We start from the raw sequence: 19,340 nt of genomic DNA, 5'->3' as shown, positions 1-19,340 counted from the left end.
AAGTTCATGGAAATATTCGTATTATCTTCAAATTCTATTTTTCCATGACCTTTCTGAAGTACCCTTGTACTTCAATCAACAAATCAAAGATTAAAAGGCATATTTGACAGAAATGTGGTTCCAAGTATTCCCAGAAAGCTCACAGGCTCAACAGCTTGTTTGTTCACTGTACAGCTTAGAGGTGCTCTTATAGTTCTGAATTACTGCCAGGGACTAAAAGTTTCCTAAAATCTTTATTATTCTAGTCTAGGTAAAATATAAAATATAAAAACTTGTCCTAAAATAATAATAATAAAAATAAAACCTAGCCAAACTTAAACTGTAACGTGCAACCTGAAAACATACAGGCATACCTGCTTTTTAGAATATTTTATATTTCCAGATATAAAAGTACAATTCAATGAAACTATAGTAATTAAAATTTGGTACCAACACCAAAGTAGGCAAATAAAGGAATTAAAAAAAAAAAAGAAAGAAAGAGAACCCAAAAATGACCTGAGCATACAAAGTACTCCCAATTCTTAAATGACCCAGCAATTCTACCACAAATAGGAATTTATGATACAGAAATAAAAAAGGCAAACTAACATGTATACAAAAACAAAACAAAACAAAATAGAAAGCAAAAGATTTTTCAACAGAAGAATGGACAAATTACTGTACATCATACAGCAGAATATTGCTTAAAAGAATGAGACAGAATTATATATAGTGACATGAAAAGAGGACCAAAATATCTTAGGCAAAAGAGCAATTAGCTATAGTTAAGGTATAATCTATTCTTCTTTCTTAAAAGATAGATAGATAGATAGATAGATATACCTGTATAAAATTACAGTCACGTGTCGTTTAAAGACGGGGATACTTCTGAGAAATATCATCGTTAGGCACTTTCATCATTGTGCAAACATCATAGGGTTGTACTTACACAAAACTAGATGGTATAGCCTACTGCACACCTAGACTATATGGTATAGCCATTATAACCTTATGGGACCACTGTAGAATAGGCAGTCCATCTTTGAAAAGTTGTTAGGTAGCACATGACTGTATTTATGTTAGAATATACAAAGGAAAAGGCTGGACAAATATTTTAATAGTGGTTGTCTCTGGGGAAAGGGACTTTCACTTTCTAAGCTATACCTACCAAAAATATAAAAATGTACTGAATAAAATAATTCTACTTCTTGGGATTTATCCTAAGAAAATAAGGATGCATGAAAAAATTCAACTATAATGATATTCACAGAGGAGCTTTTATAATAAAAATCAGAAAATCACAGGGAATCATTTAAATAAAATAATGGTAAATTCACATAATGGAATGCTATGCATCTATATTATTTATACATTAGATATGATGCTATTAAAACATATTCATTTGTCATGAAAAATTCACAATATATTAAGAAGGGGAGTGTGAAATACTATATATGTGATTTTATTTTAGTTAAAGAAAAAACATATGTACTGAACACCACTGAGAAAGATGTACACCAAAATGTTAACAGGTTGGTAGGTAAAATAAAGGGTGATTTTTCCTTTAGCTTATTATAAGCATGCATTCTCAAGAAGGGCAATAATCGCCCTCAATGTGGTGAAAATTGGCTCTTGAGGGGCAAAAAAATAAATTTTACTTTTAGTGTATAAAGCACAGATAAGCATACAATACATAAACATACAGTTATATGTGTGGCATTAAAATGTCATGAGGGGAACAATTAGAAAAAAAATCTAAAAAGGTTTGTGGGGAGGGGTGGAAATGATAAAAGTTGAGAAAAATTGCCTCATTAATACTTTCTCATTTTTTCTACGATAAACTTAGTATTACTTGGATTTGATTTAAGTAATCTATCTACATTTAACTAATTAAAAAGGTAAAAGGAGGGGGCCGGCCTGGTAGCACACTGCTACAGTGCGCCGCTTGGGAGCGCGGTAGCGCTCCCGGCCGAGGGTTCGGATCCCACATACAGACCGATTCCCACTCACTGGCTGAGCGAGGTGCGGGTGCAACACCAAGGGTTGCGATCCCGTTGCCGGTCCCGGTCCGGTACAGGCGCGACACTGAGGGTTGCGATCCGTTGCCGGACACGAAAAAAGACAAAAAGGAAAAAAAAAAAAAGGTAAAAGGAGGGCCGGCCCGGTGGCGCACTGGAGAGTGCGCCGCTTGGGAGCATGGCGGCGCTTCCGCTGAGGGTTCGGATCCCATGTGGAGACCGGTTCCCGCTCACTGGCTGAGCGCAGTGCGGGCGCGACACCGAGGGTTGCAATCCCGTTGCCAGTCCCCGGTGTGGGCGCGACACCAAGGGTTGCGATCCCGTTACCGGTCAGTAAAAAAAAGACAAAAAGGAAAAAAAAAAAAAAAAGGTAAAAGGGCATACAGTGAAAAGTTCAAACATATCATTAATTTTCATTATTAAATATAAAATGTGCTCCTTTATTCCTAAGGCTTTAAAAATACAATATAAACCCTTTTTTTTTCCATTTTAAATATATGACACTAAAAATGAAAATATAGAGAAATAAATTTAAAAACGATTGCAACAGAATCACCTGGGGATCACCTGGAGGAGTAAAATACAGCTTCCCAGGTCCTACCAGACCTAATAAGATCAATACTTCTGTGGCTGGGTCTATGGAGTATGCATTTTAAGCTACTGAAGTGACTTTTATTAAATGAGGCACACTTACATTATCATACCACTCCATGGAAATATGTAATACAGAAAGATAAATATACTTTAATTTGGTCTAAGAAATTTTTAAAATTATGTATTGAAGTGATAAAAATAATGTAAGAATCTAGAAACTTAGGAATCCCCACTAAACTACTCCCTTTCCTTAAATAAACTTTAAAACTCAAATTTCTTCACAAACTATCAAACACACCCTATTATTCATTTTCTCTACTGGGAACAAGACATTGTGAAGATACAAAAGAAATAAGCAAGATTCATAAACTGCCTCTAAAATAAACTTACTTATTATTATAGTGTTGTAGAAAAGAGTTTACCTATATCTGCAAAAAACGGCATTAACCTCTGGCTGTTTCTGGGTACCATTATTCACAAAGAAACACAGTTTTTAATACTATGACGAAAATTAAAACAAGTAGAGAACAAAAGTCACTGTTGAGTAATAAAAACTGGGATGCTGTCAATTACACTCAATTCTCTAGTTAACAGACTTGTTTGGCACATCAGCCTTGAAATAAGCAGGATTCAAAATTTGCCTATTCCAGATTACAATTTCTCATGCTAAATACTTTAGGTCTAAAATGTTAAGCTATGAATGCCAAAGATGTATTCTTACATAAATAGTGAAATTACTTAAGTACATAGCTAACAGTCCCACTTAACTAGTGGAGAAAACAGAAGGTTAATCAAAATAGGAGATACAAAGTGTTAAGATTGTTCCAGTCCCTAGGGATCTTCTACTCCAGTTTCTTAGAATCATCAATGTCTACTTTTTGGTAATAATAACAATAGCAGCAATAATATTTAAGTACTTTTTGTATGCCAGGCAAACATTTAATCCTCAAATAATTCTAAAGTAGATACTGTTCTTTTTTCCATTTTACAGACAAGATAACAGAAATAAAGAGATTAAGAAAAGCTGGTAGTTTCTATAGTATATGCAAACTTTTGCCAAGTATTTTGCCTACTGACGATAATACATTACCAAATAACCAAGTATTCAAAGCATACGATTTATATGAATAAGTTTAAATCCTGTAATTAAACAGTTATTCATACAACAGCATATAAATGAATATAACTGAGGGAAACCAGAGTTAGAAGAATCAAAAGGTTTCCAAGGCATGGTATGAACAGTACAAAACTTTTCCCATTTCTCTTATTCTCTATACCCAGAAAACGGCACTCAATTTTGCTTCTGCTTTAAAGTAAAAATTTTTATCAAAACATATAATTCCATTTCAGAAATTCTATTTATTGATTTGTAAAGACTTTAACTCATTTTATCGCCATGAATCCTCCTCTTTAAAAGTTTCATTAAATTTAACTTCATACTCTATAATGAACTCATTTTAGAACTTCTATTTTCTGATTATAAAATATATGAGCAATGTATAAAGTTCATAAAACAAAAAGTTTAAAGAAAATAAAAATCACCTGTAATCCTACAATTTAGGTCCTTTTGGTTTGTTTCCTTTTAGCCTATATTCTACACATGAATAGACACTGTAAAAATAAGCACAGAAACCATACTATGTAAACACTGGTAATAGGCTTTTTTCTCTTACCAATAGAGCACTTTTTAAAGACAGTGCAGACAAATGCAATTTTGTGATTTTCTATAAAAGTCTTTGACTTATAGAACTAAAAAATAGTTTATTACACTGTGAAAATTAACCACAGGATGGGAAGGGATAGTCAGTATGTCATATAAAGAACAATCTTCTGTAAGTATTTGAATATATTCAAAACTCATATTTAAATTTTACTTTTTAAATAGGCATATTCTCTGCACCATTAAAAAACGTCACATGGGCTGGCCCGGTGGCGCACTGGATAAGTGCGCCGCTTGGGAAGCGCGGCGGCGCTCCCGCCCGAGGGTTCGGATCCCACATACAGACCGGTTCCCGCTCACTGGCTGAGCGAGGCGCGGGAGCAGCGCCAAGGGTTGCGATCCCGTTGCCGGTCCCCGGTCCGGTACGGGGGCAACACTGAGGGTTGCGATCCGTTGCCGGACACGGAAAAAGATAAAAGACAAAAAAAAAAAAAAAAGTCACATGACCTTCTTCAGTATGTCAACACACAAAGGACATTAAACACATGGTTATGGAGGTGTTATGGTTGCAAAAGATCAAAACTGTGACAATCCACCATAAGACACAAGCTCAGCCTAGCACATGTGAACCTAAGCAGAGCCAGCTAAGTAAACCACAAAGCAATAACTTTATATCTAAGGCCTACCTACTACTGTGTACATACACAATGTAAGCAGATGGCACTGAGTGGTGACACGATCTCAAGCTTGTTCTGTTGATGAGAGTAGTCGAAGTCTAAAGCATTATGGGAATAACAGGATGACTACATCATCTAAAACCCTCCTACCCATGGTTTCAACTGCAGATTTTGGTTGGTTCTTGAATTATAAGGCTGTCATATTCCAACGTAAAAATTACAACATTTGAGTAAGATACTAGTCATAAGTTACTAAACGTTTACTTAAAATTGAAAGGGATGTTTTACAGTTGAAATCTGTCCTAATGTAAAACTCAGTATTTAAATGGCACAGGAACTTTTTTTATTTTTACGTACTACAAGGGAATTTCAAAAAGTTCATGGAAAAACAGAATTAATAGATAATACCAATCTTTCCATGAACTTTATGTAGTACCCTCATATATGATTAATTTTGAGTTACAGAAGTCTCAGACTTCTTATCATTCGAATATAAAAGAAACCAATAAATAACCTAATATCTGAAAATCTAAATACAGAAATAAAAGTGGATCTGACTATTATAAGATTTGCCTTCCCAAATCACTTGCTCGACCATGGTTTTTCTTAAGTTAATCAGATATTGTTACATAAGTTTATAAAAGTTCAACCCACATCAATTTTTTCTTTTTTTTTCTTTTTTTTGGCAGCTGGCTGGTATGAGAACCCATCAATTTTTAAAGATACAAATCTATAGGGCAAATTGATACTTGTACTTCATATGCAAAACAATTTTCTGAAGCATGAAAACTTCATACCAGGGGGTTATGTATGTCATTACTAAACCAATAGTACTATTAAAATGGAGAACAGCAAGATACACCAGTAGAGCTGGCTGAAAGCTGTCACATAGAAATCTAGCAGAAAAATAGCCCCAACACTTTGAGGACAGCAAGAACCAAAATATCATAAAAAGTTATCTTTTATAGACCTGTCATTTTATAACTTTAGCCTCAGACAAATAGAAAAAATTTTAAAATATGTTTCTTCTTCACAAAAATAACCCTCTTCATTCTATCTACGTTTACTGTACTTCAACTCAAACCGAAAAGATCTCATACTTCATGAAGTAGTGATCACTTTACTGCCACAAATGGTAAGATTCATTTTATCCTCTCTGAAGGTTCCTATAGGCTGCAAATCTAATCCAACGTATTCTACCCCTTCGATACCCCTTCAACATTAATTTACCTCCTCATAGCTCTCATTTCATCAATTTCATTTCTCTTTTTTGTGAAAATAAATTTCTTTTACATAGTCTAGTACAGCAACTTCCATGTATCATCCATTCTCCTATGGTAAATCATGTATCAATATCCTTTCCCTTTTTCAACACTCCACTAACATAATTTCTTTCAATTTCTCAATCACCTTTATCTACTTTCATCCAAGTGTCCCCTACTATAAGATACTCATTAAAAAAAAAACTCTAAACAAATTTATGAAGACATTAATTTGAAGGATTAGAAACTTTATAAACATGGGGTTTAGAGATCTCATCCTCCTATTCTGCCTGAGTATAGACATCAGTTAAAAAAAAAACAAAAACAAACACCTCTCATTACATATATGAGGTCTTCAAAAAGTTCATGGAAAGATACATATTATCTTTCAATCTCATTTTTCCACAAACTTTTTGAGTACCCTCATATATACATATATATATATTTTTAAACCATACTAACCATCTAATGTCCCAGAATTATCAGTTCATATTTCTGAATATTCATGCACTTTGATATATTAATAGAAGACAGAAACAAACACATATCCCCTTACACAAACATACCACCACAATAGCCAGATATTAGGTAGACAACTAACTTTGGTTACATAAACATTTCAACTACTGTTATTCCATCACCTCATTTCAGAATATAGTAAATTTTTAAATGGTTAGAAAAATAATTAAGAGATAAAAACAGAACCAAAAGATGACACAGATTGTGAATATGAGTCGAAAGCAGATATTTTTAAGAAGATGAAAACTTTCCTGATTACTCAGTTAACAAAAACCTAAGAAAAAATTATACTTTCTAAGTGTCTGGTCTTTATTTCCTGCCTTAGGGTTTTTACTGGGTGACTTATTGTAAGCAATTTAAACCTCACTGGGGAGGGGTATCGCAGAGAAAAAAGGCAAGTGAAGTCAATTATTTCTCAAGAAATTTTCTAGACTCATCTAGGAGAAAAATGGTGTGATGAACTGAAGAAAAGATATAGGGTTAGAGGCAGTCTCATGCCAGCACTGATGTATTCACTCACTCATGTTTCCATGTAAGCAAGATATACATACTTACTGATCACCTATTTACTGCTTTGTACTGCAGATGTCCCTTCTGGAAGTTTACTACAGCATGATCCTCTATAATTAGAGCGGTGTAAATTTTCATAAATTATATAATTACTTTGAGTTTCATCACCTGTAAATATCGGACAATAACAATATCTACTTCATAGATTTCCTATGCAGATTCTCCATGGTACATATGTCTTTGAAAATTTTTGTCTATCAACTGAATTGACATTTTATTCATCAGATAAGTAAAGGCTAATCAGAACTATCAAACTGCCAAAGACTGAAAAACTAATGAAACTCAATGCTAAGTTCTTGAGGGGCAGGCATAATATTTTATTTCATTAACAACCTGCAAATCACCACAATGTATGATAATGATTTGTGGTAATTAGCTTCTAAGACTTGAGTCAATATAATTACTGGTCAAAGAAAAAGAGATACACAGTATTTTACCTGTGTAAATCTATTTCCATTAGACTTTTTGCAATACTAAAAATAATTCATTCCTATCTCAGCAGACCCCTGGGAAAAACACAACTTATACACCATAAGTTAGTAATTTTGTATGTCTAGAGAAACTACTTGGTTATCCTACAGATTTGTTTTAAGCCAGTATTATTAGTAACACCATCCTCAAATTCAAAAGTCACACATAACTACCCAAAAAGAGAGGTAATGATATCCAGTTTCTTCACTTTATATTTATAAAAACAAAATCTAAACCCTTCATGAAGGATCTATGTGATTTTTTTCCCCTACTGAACTCATCTACCAGTCTCTTCCCAGCTTTGTGATACCAAGGGCCTTCTTGTTATTTCTCAAACGTGACTACCCCTCCTTCCCACTTTAGGGCCTTTACACCAACTGGGTCCTCTGCCTGGTTTGCTCTTCCTACAGATCATTACATGTCTGTCATTTTGTCATTCAGGTCCCATATTAAATATCACCATCTTGTGGAGCTTTTCCTCAACCCTCAATCTAAGCCCTTACATCATTATCATTTCATCTTGCTATAGTTTCTTCATGGCATTTGGAACCTCTGAAATTGTCTTATTTACTTATTTGTTTACTGTTTCTCTCCACCACCACCAACCCCTCACTGGTTTAAATTGTTCCACAAGAGTACGTCTTATTCACTGGTAAATCTCTGGTTCCTAGAATAGTACCAGGCACCCAATAATCACTCAGTAAATATTTGTTGGATAACTAACCAAACTGTTTATTATTATTTTGGAGAATAACTCTGATTTCTTAGTCAAGAACTTAGATTTAACATTCAAAACTGCTGACTCAAAAGGAATAAGAAAAAAAAAAAAAAACCTCTTCTTTTAAGAAGAGAATAAGAAAAATATATACAATATTCTATTTAACCAGTTGGTTTCATTTTCTTTTATTTCAATCCTTCGAGATAGAAAGATATACAAGTCTATTCACGTTTCACACACTTTCACATGTCACCTCATGTAAAAAATGAATGAACTATCTTATAACAGTATACCATGAACTGTTAGCTGCTTAATCTAATAATTTATTTTTCCTGCCAAGATGAAAGCAGGTTTCTAAGAGTTTAAGACATACAGACAGGCCATTATAGTGACAGTGCCAGAATGGTCCCAATCAGGGAAGATCCTGTTCTCTCAGCTATAGTTTTGGAGGAGAGAAGGAGGAGAGAGAGATCAGTTCTAGGGGAATGATTATAGTTCTGATTTCTGTTGATAGGCAGAAATATCCTCAAACCTATTCAAAACATACTCAAATAGAATCTTTTAGCTTATGACATTAAAACACTGTTTTGAATATCTGAGGTCTCTCTAGTGAATGAAATATCATTCAATTGCCCAGATCTCAGTTTTTGCAGTTTCACATAAGAAAAACACAAAATTGGTAAAAAAGTAACACACACACACACACACACACACACACACAATTCCCAACACTATGTGTTACATTTGCTTATTAATTTAAAAATATTTTCAAAATATTTTCAAGGACACTTTTGGGGGAAGAGATTTAAATAAAAGTAACTAATAACAAAATAATAAAAAGGACTTTATTTCTGAATTTAGATATTTGAAAACTAAAAGAAACAATAAGAATTATGACAACTCACTGGTTTAAAAAAATGCAAACATCTTGGAAGTATCACAAGCCTGTATTTTTAAAAAATTGGGGGTTGCTTCTTTTCTCAACTCTCTAGCAGATAACTCACAGCTCATGGTTGTTTACTTATTGGCCAAAAAGAAATATTAATATCAATCTTCAGGCTAACTTGTTTATACATTATTCAACCAAATGAAAAGTACAAGTACAGCTAGAGTTAGATGCTAAAATGACTAAAAATGGCACATGCAAATTCATTTTATTTTATAATTAGGAAAATTAAGGGAGGAGTGAGAGAACTAATAGTAATACTAATAGTAGCATTTTTTCTTAAAGATCATACACTCAGTTTTCTACTTTTTGTCACTGCCTTCAACACTGTAAGATGTTTGGCAAACAAGAAGTCTATACTTCACTTTTCATCACTTCTGCTCACACAACTGATGTTTTTAAGTCCAATACCATTCACAAATGCTGCAAAAACCATATGCACAAGAATTTCACCTTATGGTGAAGAGTTTTAAGATAATACATCCAGGGACTGGCTGCTTAGTCTGTTAACGTGCCACCTTGCAACACCAAGGTCAAGGGGGTTCAGACTCCAATACAGGCCAGCCACCAAAAAAAAAAGAAAGAAAGAAAAACATATTACCTCCAGAAGTACAAAGTGTAGGAAGTGAAGATTCCAATTAACCAAGAACTCAAAATGTTAAATAAAATTCCTGTGCATAAGTTTTTTTTTTAAAAAAAGCATAAACATATGGTTTTCACTGATGAAATGACAGGAATCTTTTACCCTTCAATTTTTTTTTTAATGGCAATAACAACCAAAATGTATTGAGTCCTATCTTCTCTCAAAGGATGCCTAACTTCATGTGGTCTAGACCTTAACGTCAGACTGTTTCTCTTGAATATCATTGCCAAATTGGATACACAGATATTCACAATAGTGACTCCCAGCAACCCACCCCCAAACCTCTCTTGTTTTCCATTAAATCCTTGGATCTTGCCTTACCTGGCAGTCTCTCTGTCTTCAGTCTCTTCCTTCTTCAATTCAGTCTATACTCTATAACCAGATTCAACTTCCTTTTGATGATGTTCTTTTGATTTTCCTCACATCAAAACTTCTTGTACTCCAGAATAAAGTCTACACTTCTTAACCTAGCAATTCGATGACTTACAAAGTCTAGCCCCAATTAATCTGTATGGCCTTATCTCCTATTTCCTAACTATACAAAAGCCTAAGCTTCTGTCAAATCAATCTTCTATCCAACTTCTCCTGGACTTTCTATCTTGGCACATGCCACTACTAACACAAATGTCCACCACTCCCCTCCCACTGCTCACCAGGCCCATTTGCATCTCTGTATTCATTCAGGTAAACAAGGACACAAAAAAGAGATGTTTCCTGCCCTCCAGGAGACTAGCAGAAGAAATAAATTTAGCAAAAACAGCTAGTTTTATTACATATCTACTATGTGCCAAGCAATCTTATACATTATTTCTAATCCTCTTAACAACCCTATGAAGTAGGTATTATCGCTATTCTCCTTTTAAAGGTAAGAAAGCCAGGATTTAGAAACATCAAACCATATATTTAGTAAGTTGCCTCAAATCAGGTACTTAGTAATTGGCAAAACAAGGACTTGAACCCAGGCTGCCTAACTCCATAGTCACTGCTGTAAACGCTAACAATTTTTGTTTTTTTTAAGTCAGAACCATGTTACTACCTCCCTCATCTATCTGAAATGATTTAGTTTTACACAATACTTGTACTTATTACATACTATAAAACAAGCTTTCTCATGTTTGTCATTTTAGTAAGAAAAAGAACATTAAATTCTATTTCTCTCCCCTCCAAAAATGCTAAAATTGCAACTTCAATCAATGTCTTTTTTGTCACAAAAACTACTTTTATCTAAAATACTTTAAAGAAACTCATTCCGACCAACTTTTTGGAAGATAACTGCAAATTACTAGTCACACACTATGATGGTTTTACAGATTATTAGTAATATGAGGATTTTGCAATTACCACCCAAGAATATAACAGATATCTATCAAATTGGCAAAGATTGTAAAAACTGACCTACTCAATGCCATTGAAGGTGCAGTGAGACACACACTCTTATACACAGGGTAACCACCCTCTGATCCAGTTATCCCACTTCTGGGAATCTATCCTAAAGGAAGGAGAAAAAAAAACAAAACAAAACAGAGATGCAATCAAAGATAGTTGTACAAAAATGTTTGTTCCAGTGTTATTTAAAATAGTAATACTACAAAGAATTAACCTTAAAGTTCCACACTAGGAGACCCAACATCCCATTCGGGGAAGAAAAAGTAGGGTTGAAACAATATACATAAAGGTATAATTCCAATTTGTAAAAATAAAAAAACTGCACATGCAAGGAAAGAACTGGAAAAATGCACATTAAATGTTAGTATGTAGTAATTTTCTCTGGATGATGAGATCATGGGTGTGATTTTCAATTGCTTCTTTACATTTATGTTCCTTTTTCAAATTTGCCACAATGTAACATGAGTTACTTTAAACAGGAAAAAAAAATGTCTAAGCAGTTATAACCACTGAAAATGAATCTAAACAAGTGCACATTATCTGGTATAGGAACTACATTTCCAATGCAAAGAAAACATTAGACTTGTTTTGTTTCCAGCTTCTATTATGCTCACGTTTACTTTAAGATTGTGTAAAGGATATCATCCAAAACTCAGTAGTAGTTATGAAACTGCACAAGGCCTACTATCTAAAAGTCAGCCAACGCTCCAAAAGAAAGCACTACCGTTAAATGGACTATTTTACTCTGTATGTCCATTGAAAATGATAAATATCTGATTAATCCTAACTCAAAACATGCAAAATGAAAAAACCAGAAAAATTATTCACATTTTGCAAACTAACTATACTATTGTTGCCTTATAAGCACATCATAGTTAAGTCTGAAGGGGGAGGTACTTGAAAATAAAACTGGCAAGCTACCAACATTCACTAAAAAATGCACATTGATACATTTTGTCTATTCATACATTTCTGTCCTAGCAGATAGTTAACTTCAATGGCACAGGATGATTCTAATCAGTGTAAAAAAACATATTAACAAGCTGTTCTATGAAAAAACCTCTGACATTAAACACAAAATTAAAATTGTTAGCTGAACAAAGAAACAACTTCCCTACAATGTGCTGTGTATATATATACATTCATGTGTGCAGGTGGTATGTGTGTGTATATATACATGCATGTATGCATATATATATATAGAAAAGCAATTTACCAAAAAAAGTCTTGAACTGAAGTAAATAGGCAGTAGAGCAAACAATGCTTATTTTACCATATTTTTAATCTATCTATCTATCTATCTATCTATCTATCTATCTATCTATCTATCTTTATCTATCTATCTATCTATCTATCTATCTACCTACCTACCTACCTACCTACCTAATCTGGCAGCTGGTCAGTACAGGGATCAGAACCCTTGATAACCCTAGGTGTTATCAGCACCATGCTCTAAGTGATCTAACCGGCCAGCCCATTATTTTACTACATTTTAAACAACTGGGAAATTGATTTGCTCTAGGACTAAGAAGTTGTTAGAAAATAAAACTACACAAATAGCCATTAAACAACTAAGAGAGAATTTAAAATATTCACATTGACTTTACTTAGAAAATGAATATCATTCTACTTTTACTCTTACATGAAAATAGAACACTTATTTATAAAACATATGTCAGGCTCTGGCAAGCATAAAATAAATTACTGGACTATAATTTCCTTAAAGTAGAAACTACACCTTCACACCTCGGTGTCCATCAAAGAGCCTAATTTTGAGTTGCTCAAACATCTGTTCAATCACTGAATCTTAAATCTGTTGATAAAATTACACAACCTTTTCACAAGCATACAAAGAAATTTGAAGGGCAATTCCAAAGGCATCGATAGATTTGGGCTAGATTGTAAACTACATAGAATTCAAAGATTAGTATTAAATTTCAACTCCTACAATAATTAACTTAGTGGTTGTTTGCTTAATCTTCTATAATATAGCCAACTTGTCTAGGACAGAATGATCCTATTTTTAAGTGAATTTTAAAATATCACTGAAAATACAGTGAATGAATTTACTCTCCAGATTATACATCTGACAGACCTGAAATGTTCAGTCTGCAATAAGAGATTTCCTACTACTAATTTAAGAGCTGTACAAAATGCATTTGAGATTTTTCCAAACAATTGTATTCAGTTTTCTGTCTCTCTTTATATTTTTGTCTATGACAGCTTAATCACAGTCCTATCCTGAGCAAAATAATTTCTTATATCCATGCATTAAAAAAAAAAAAAAAAAAAAAAAAAAGTGAAAAACACAAAAATAAAAATTAAAAAATGAATGAGTCACATGCTATAGGTATAATATACCTGTTGAGTTCAAAGTAAGGCGTTTCAAGTTTTAATTACTCCAACAGTGTCTTTTATCTGTTATTTGTAGTTTAGCTTATTTCTATTTTTATAAATATGACCTAATTTAAATATATTCTGAAACTGCTCTGGTCTGAGCAGAGGTCAAGTGGAAGCTTGATCCCCAATGTGGCAGTGTTGAAAGGTGGGGGCCTTTGGGATGGGATTGTATCATGAATGTTAGGCCCTCATGAATGGATTAATCCATTTATAGATTAATGGGTTAATGGATGAGTGGTTTATCACAGGAGTGGCACTGGTGATAAGGAGAGCAAGTGAGCACCTTAACTCATGCTCAGCCCCTTTGCCATGTGATGCCTTGCCTTCACCATCTGATGCCCTGCTCTGTCTCAGAACTCATTTCTAAACATTGCCCAGTTTCAGGTATTCTGTTATAAGTCACAGAAAATGGACTAATACAGAAACAAAACATAGAACTACATATTTAATTTTAAACTTGATTAACATTAGCATTCCACACTTTGAACCACTCTCTATCAATGCGAACTAAATAGGATAGAGATGGAAAACAATGGGAAAACTGAAGTGATTTATAAAGAAATTTTTTTTCAAATTTATCTAACCTAAATAAGTCATTAGTGCTTTTAAAAAAGCCATTAACTTGTCTAATGACTGGTTTATTCCATATAACATATTTAATCCTCCATGTGTATAGCATATACTTCTGAAAATTGTATTAAAAGGATTATTTTTAGACCACTTATAAAAGCACACTATTTCCTGTTTCAACTCTACCTTAATAATCACACACAATTTCCTTTTTTATTGGTGCATGTGTGTTGTGCATGTTTGTACCTTCTACCTCGAAAAGGCCTAATTTCAAGCAGAAATGAGAGCATGGCACAGTTCTCTGTTAACTGCTTTGTTGATCAGAACACCACGATAATGGACAAAGCTAAGTTTATAGGTTTAATACTTATCTGGATCATTTAACTTTGAAACAAACTGCCTTCTTACCAGTCATCTCAAAACTGTGTGCCAAAGGGGTTGAGGGAGTATGCAAATCCATAACCACAATTACAAAAAATTCAAAGTATGACTAGACCAATATTGTCTTAGTATGAGGGTACTTCAAAAAGTTCATGTAAAGATTCACATTATCTTTTAATTATATTTTTCCACAAGCTTTTTGAAGTATCCTCCTATATGAAAGACTGAAAAGCACATTAAAAACTACTGCTTGTAATCCTCAAATTTCATGCACACAAAAAGAAAAAATGGATGCTTCATCTGTCTCAGTGACATATAAAAGCTTAAATATTTTTGTTTAATACTGATATTTTCCATAAGATGTGAGTGTGGCATTAAGTCATGCAGCAATTATGACTTCATAATGAGAAGAAAATACTTGGAAATATGCAATAATTCTTTTTACAACTGATTAGTTTAATTTGAAAAGGAACATTAGCAGGAAGTAAGTTTATGTTCACAATTTTAAATATACCACAATATTAAGATATAAATGCTTTATTTGACTTATTTTTATGGAACACCTAAAGTAAGGGAATATTAGAACCTGGAGCTTAGAGGTTATGTAAAGTTCAATGAACATGTACTGGGCCCTAGCACATACCAGGCACAGTGCTAGGTTCTTTCAAGTAACTCAGTTCAACTTGCTGTCTTTACAGATGTCAAAGCTCCCAGTTCATGCCAAATCAAACCATCTAGATTTCAGAACTGGAAATGCTGAGTAAAGCCCTCACGGTGGTATAATTTTCAATCAAAACAGACTGGTATCATCCTCCCCTCTATAAACTAAATAAATTTCAAAAATGCAATGTTGACCTTATTTAACAAAATAACAGTCTCTCTCTTTTGAATAACTCTATACAACAATTTAAAAATTCAACTGTGAGAGTCCTTAACTAAGTACTAATTACTAGTTGCATAATTTATTGCAAAGAACAAAATATGGGGCTGTGAAAGCTATAAGATTCTAAAAACATCATATAAAACAGAAAATAAACAAAGAATAGATACCATTAAAAATCCCTTTTTAAGAAAAAAAGAAAAGTAATTACCAATATGACAAATCGGATGCCTAACTGGAATTCCTATTTTGTATAAAAGATCATCAACCATACACTAACAAAGTTCATGGGTAACAGTTAACACTGGCAAAATCTGGAGTTATTTAACTATCAGATACAAATTATGACAGAAAGTAAAACTCCCTAAGAGCAGAGACCCTAATTCATTTCTGTATCCCCCCAAATTAGCATCTTTTGTTAAATGTTGAAGAGAGAGGTGAACTACCACATGGAACTCTAAATGTGAGCTATTGAAAAATTCAAATTAACAATCTACAACATCTCTTTTTATGACTAAAACTATTCTTAAGGGTTAAACAATAATACCTAACGCAAGTGACATTGCCATGAAACTTATGCTCAACTGTGGCTGTCAGACTAGTATAACCTACTCTCTAAAGGCCATTCGGATATACAACAGAAGACAAGTATATTCACATACTTTGAGCCAGTATAGTCCTTCTGGAAATAAATCCCAAGAAAATATTCCAAAAGAAAAAAATGGTGCATATGCAAGTGTTCATTTCATTGTTATTTTAATAGAGGAGGGAAGCTACCTATATGCAACAGCAGGAAGACCAACTATTTTGTCTGAAAAAGGTTAAAAATGAAGGTTATTAATCTCCTAATTAGTCTTCCTGCTTCCACTCTTGCCTCCCCACACCCCAAGTTGATTTCCACACAGCAGCCAGAATGATGCTCACAAACTTAAGAATAGGTCTCTCTCTTCTACTCAAAACCCTCCAGTGGTTTCCCATCTCATTCAAAGTAAAATCCAAAGTTCTTACCATGGCCTACAAGGCCTTATCGTGGGCCCCAGCTACTTCTCTAACTTCAAGCCCTCTCACTTTCTCTCTTGCTTACTGCCCTCCAACCACACTGGCCTCCTAGCTGTTCTCAAAAAGGGCAAGTACCCTCAGGGGTCTTTGCACTTGAAGTCCTCTCTGCCTGTAACCTTCTTCCCCAAGACAGCACACATCCCTCACTTCTTCAGTTCTCTGTTCCAGTCTCAGGTTTTCCCTGACTAATCTTCCCTGCCACTGTTTCTCTCTATCCCTTCACCGTACTTTACTTCTTCTGCATAGCTCTTATCACCTGACATATTCTATATTTATTTGATTATGGCCTGCCTCTCTTCATTAGAATATAAGCACTATGACAGCATGGACTTTGTTTTATAGAAGGCATTCAATAAGTATTTGAATTAATATTGAATGTTGATACAATAATTATTAAATACATGAAAAACCATGCATATGAACAAACTTGAAAGAGAATAGAAAAATGAAGTTTGATTTGTGAACATTTTTCAAGTGCTGATCATATTGCTAAAAAGTAGTTTGTACAATAAAAACCATATTCAGTCATGATTATGATTTTAAGCTGCCAAAGTAACTAGAACAATCTTCATATCCTTAGAAGCCATCAGTATATTAGTTTAAAATTGCTGGTAATAGTTTTTAATGAATACTTCCCCCATAAAATTGTAATAAGAATCACTCTTAAATCTTGTTTCCAAAGGCCCAAAGTTTAGTCTGCAAGTGTAGACAGTGTCATTTCTGAGAACACACAAAATGTGAACAAAGGCTTTTGAACAGTTTTAATATGGAAGTGAATACTACTCAGGGATTCCAGTTCACTTTTAACGAAGACAGGTGTCTGTGGGTGATTTCAGAGGGTCCTGAAACTGAATGCAAAATTTTGTGCATATATGCCTATAACTTTTTTTCTAGGGAGAGAGTCCATATATTTCATCTTTTTCTCAAAGGTGTCAGTGGCCTAGAAATGGTTAAGAATTACTATTTTTTATACCGGAAGTGAAATACAATATCCTAATAGAAAGTACCTCCAAAAGGACAGAAGATATAAAATACCTAGACACATCTTTGTAACCATTCAATTCACTCAGCTAATACTGAACATATTTGATCCTCAATACCTTAAACCTTAAGCATATCTGAAACAGAATATAATTCAAAATACCAAGGAAACAAGGCAAGATTCACTGAAACAGCACACTAAAAAAGAGCATCAAACAATATAAATGTAATTTCAAAACAGAAAGTGTTATAGGGGAAGCATAATAAAGACAGAAAGGAGTCTGGGGCCTAATTTAGTGCTTATTATGTCAAAATATGGTAGAAATCAATTACATCAAAAGAAAAGAAAAATTACACATAGGCATGCCCACCCCCACACATTCTAACAGGAAACCCAAAGAAAGTTTCCAAATCCTGTTTCCAGCAGCACCTCTTCTGACACTGCTCTTCAGCATGCTTTTGAAGGTAGGAGCCCTAAGTTAAATCTAAGAGCTGATATTTTACTCTTATTGTAATAAAAACAAAGAATCATCATCCGTCACCCAAGAAACAGAAAACAGTGGCTACCTGTAAGGCTGTAGCCCATTAACCTCCTGCCCTGTTATTCTATTTCATTTCTTACACCCTCCTTTCTTTAAAGCAGTGACAAAACGATTTTCCTCCCCAAAAGAAATACATTACTCCTCAATGCTAGTTCTTTTTCCAAGAGGTCAAAGGTCCCCTAAATTCTGGTTCTCAGCCCTTTGAGGATATCCCATTTTTTAAGCACAAGTATCTTCCTCTCATCTTCTCCCCATAGCAGTAAATTACACAATTCAGTTGAAGACACTATCCTTAACTTCCTGAGTGAGGGGGAAAGTGACACTCCTACCAGCCCTCATTTGAGGGCAGGCAAGAATCACACCGTGACCCCTTCCCTAACAAAATTCAGGGAAGAAGGAGAGACCCAAGAAAAGCAATGCTGAGAAGGCGAACACATGGCTTACTACGGAAGACATGAAGGAAAGAGGGCGGGAAAGGGGCTGGGAGGTGGAGTGAGATGTATAGACGTCAGCCCTATCCACTGGGAAATAAAGGAAGGAAAGGGAGACCCTGAACCCTGACAGAAGTGTACAAGGGGAGGGCACCACTCCAGTCTACCCGCACTTCTCTCTCTCAGAGGAGACAGAGGAAAAAAATTCACTCAGCACTCCAACCCCCTCCTCGCCAGCCCCCAAAGAGAGAGCTGGGGTGAAGGAAGCTTTGACCCTAGTCTGGGGAGACGTAAGAGAAGGAAAAGGACAGTGATGTCCGATCTTCGCCATCTCTCAGGCAGTGAGGGGCGAGGGCACTGTGTCCGGAGAGATGGCGAGGAAAACGGGCTTGTGCTATGACACCTCGGGGAGTTGGAGGGTGGGGGACACAATGTCCTCCTTCTCTCCCACACCCGGCCACGGCTCCTCCCGACCGCCTCCCGTAGGCCCAGCCACAGTGGACCGGCTCGGTCCGCGGGCGTGGTTGGCTCTGGCGGTGGCTGGGCCTCCCCGAGCCCCGGCCCCTCCCGCCGGCCAGGCCCCGGGGCCGCCGCCCCGGACACCAAGGGAACGCGGAGGAGGCAGGGGGAGCCAGGCGAATGACCGGCGGCTC

Source organism: Galeopterus variegatus, unplaced genomic scaffold (assembly GCF_000696425.1).
Source record: "Galeopterus variegatus unplaced genomic scaffold, G_variegatus-3.0.2 Scaffold45, whole genome shotgun sequence".
In the NCBI taxonomy this organism is placed as follows: Eukaryota; Metazoa; Chordata; class Mammalia; order Dermoptera; family Cynocephalidae; genus Galeopterus; species Galeopterus variegatus.
This window is presented reverse-complemented; position numbering follows the sequence as displayed.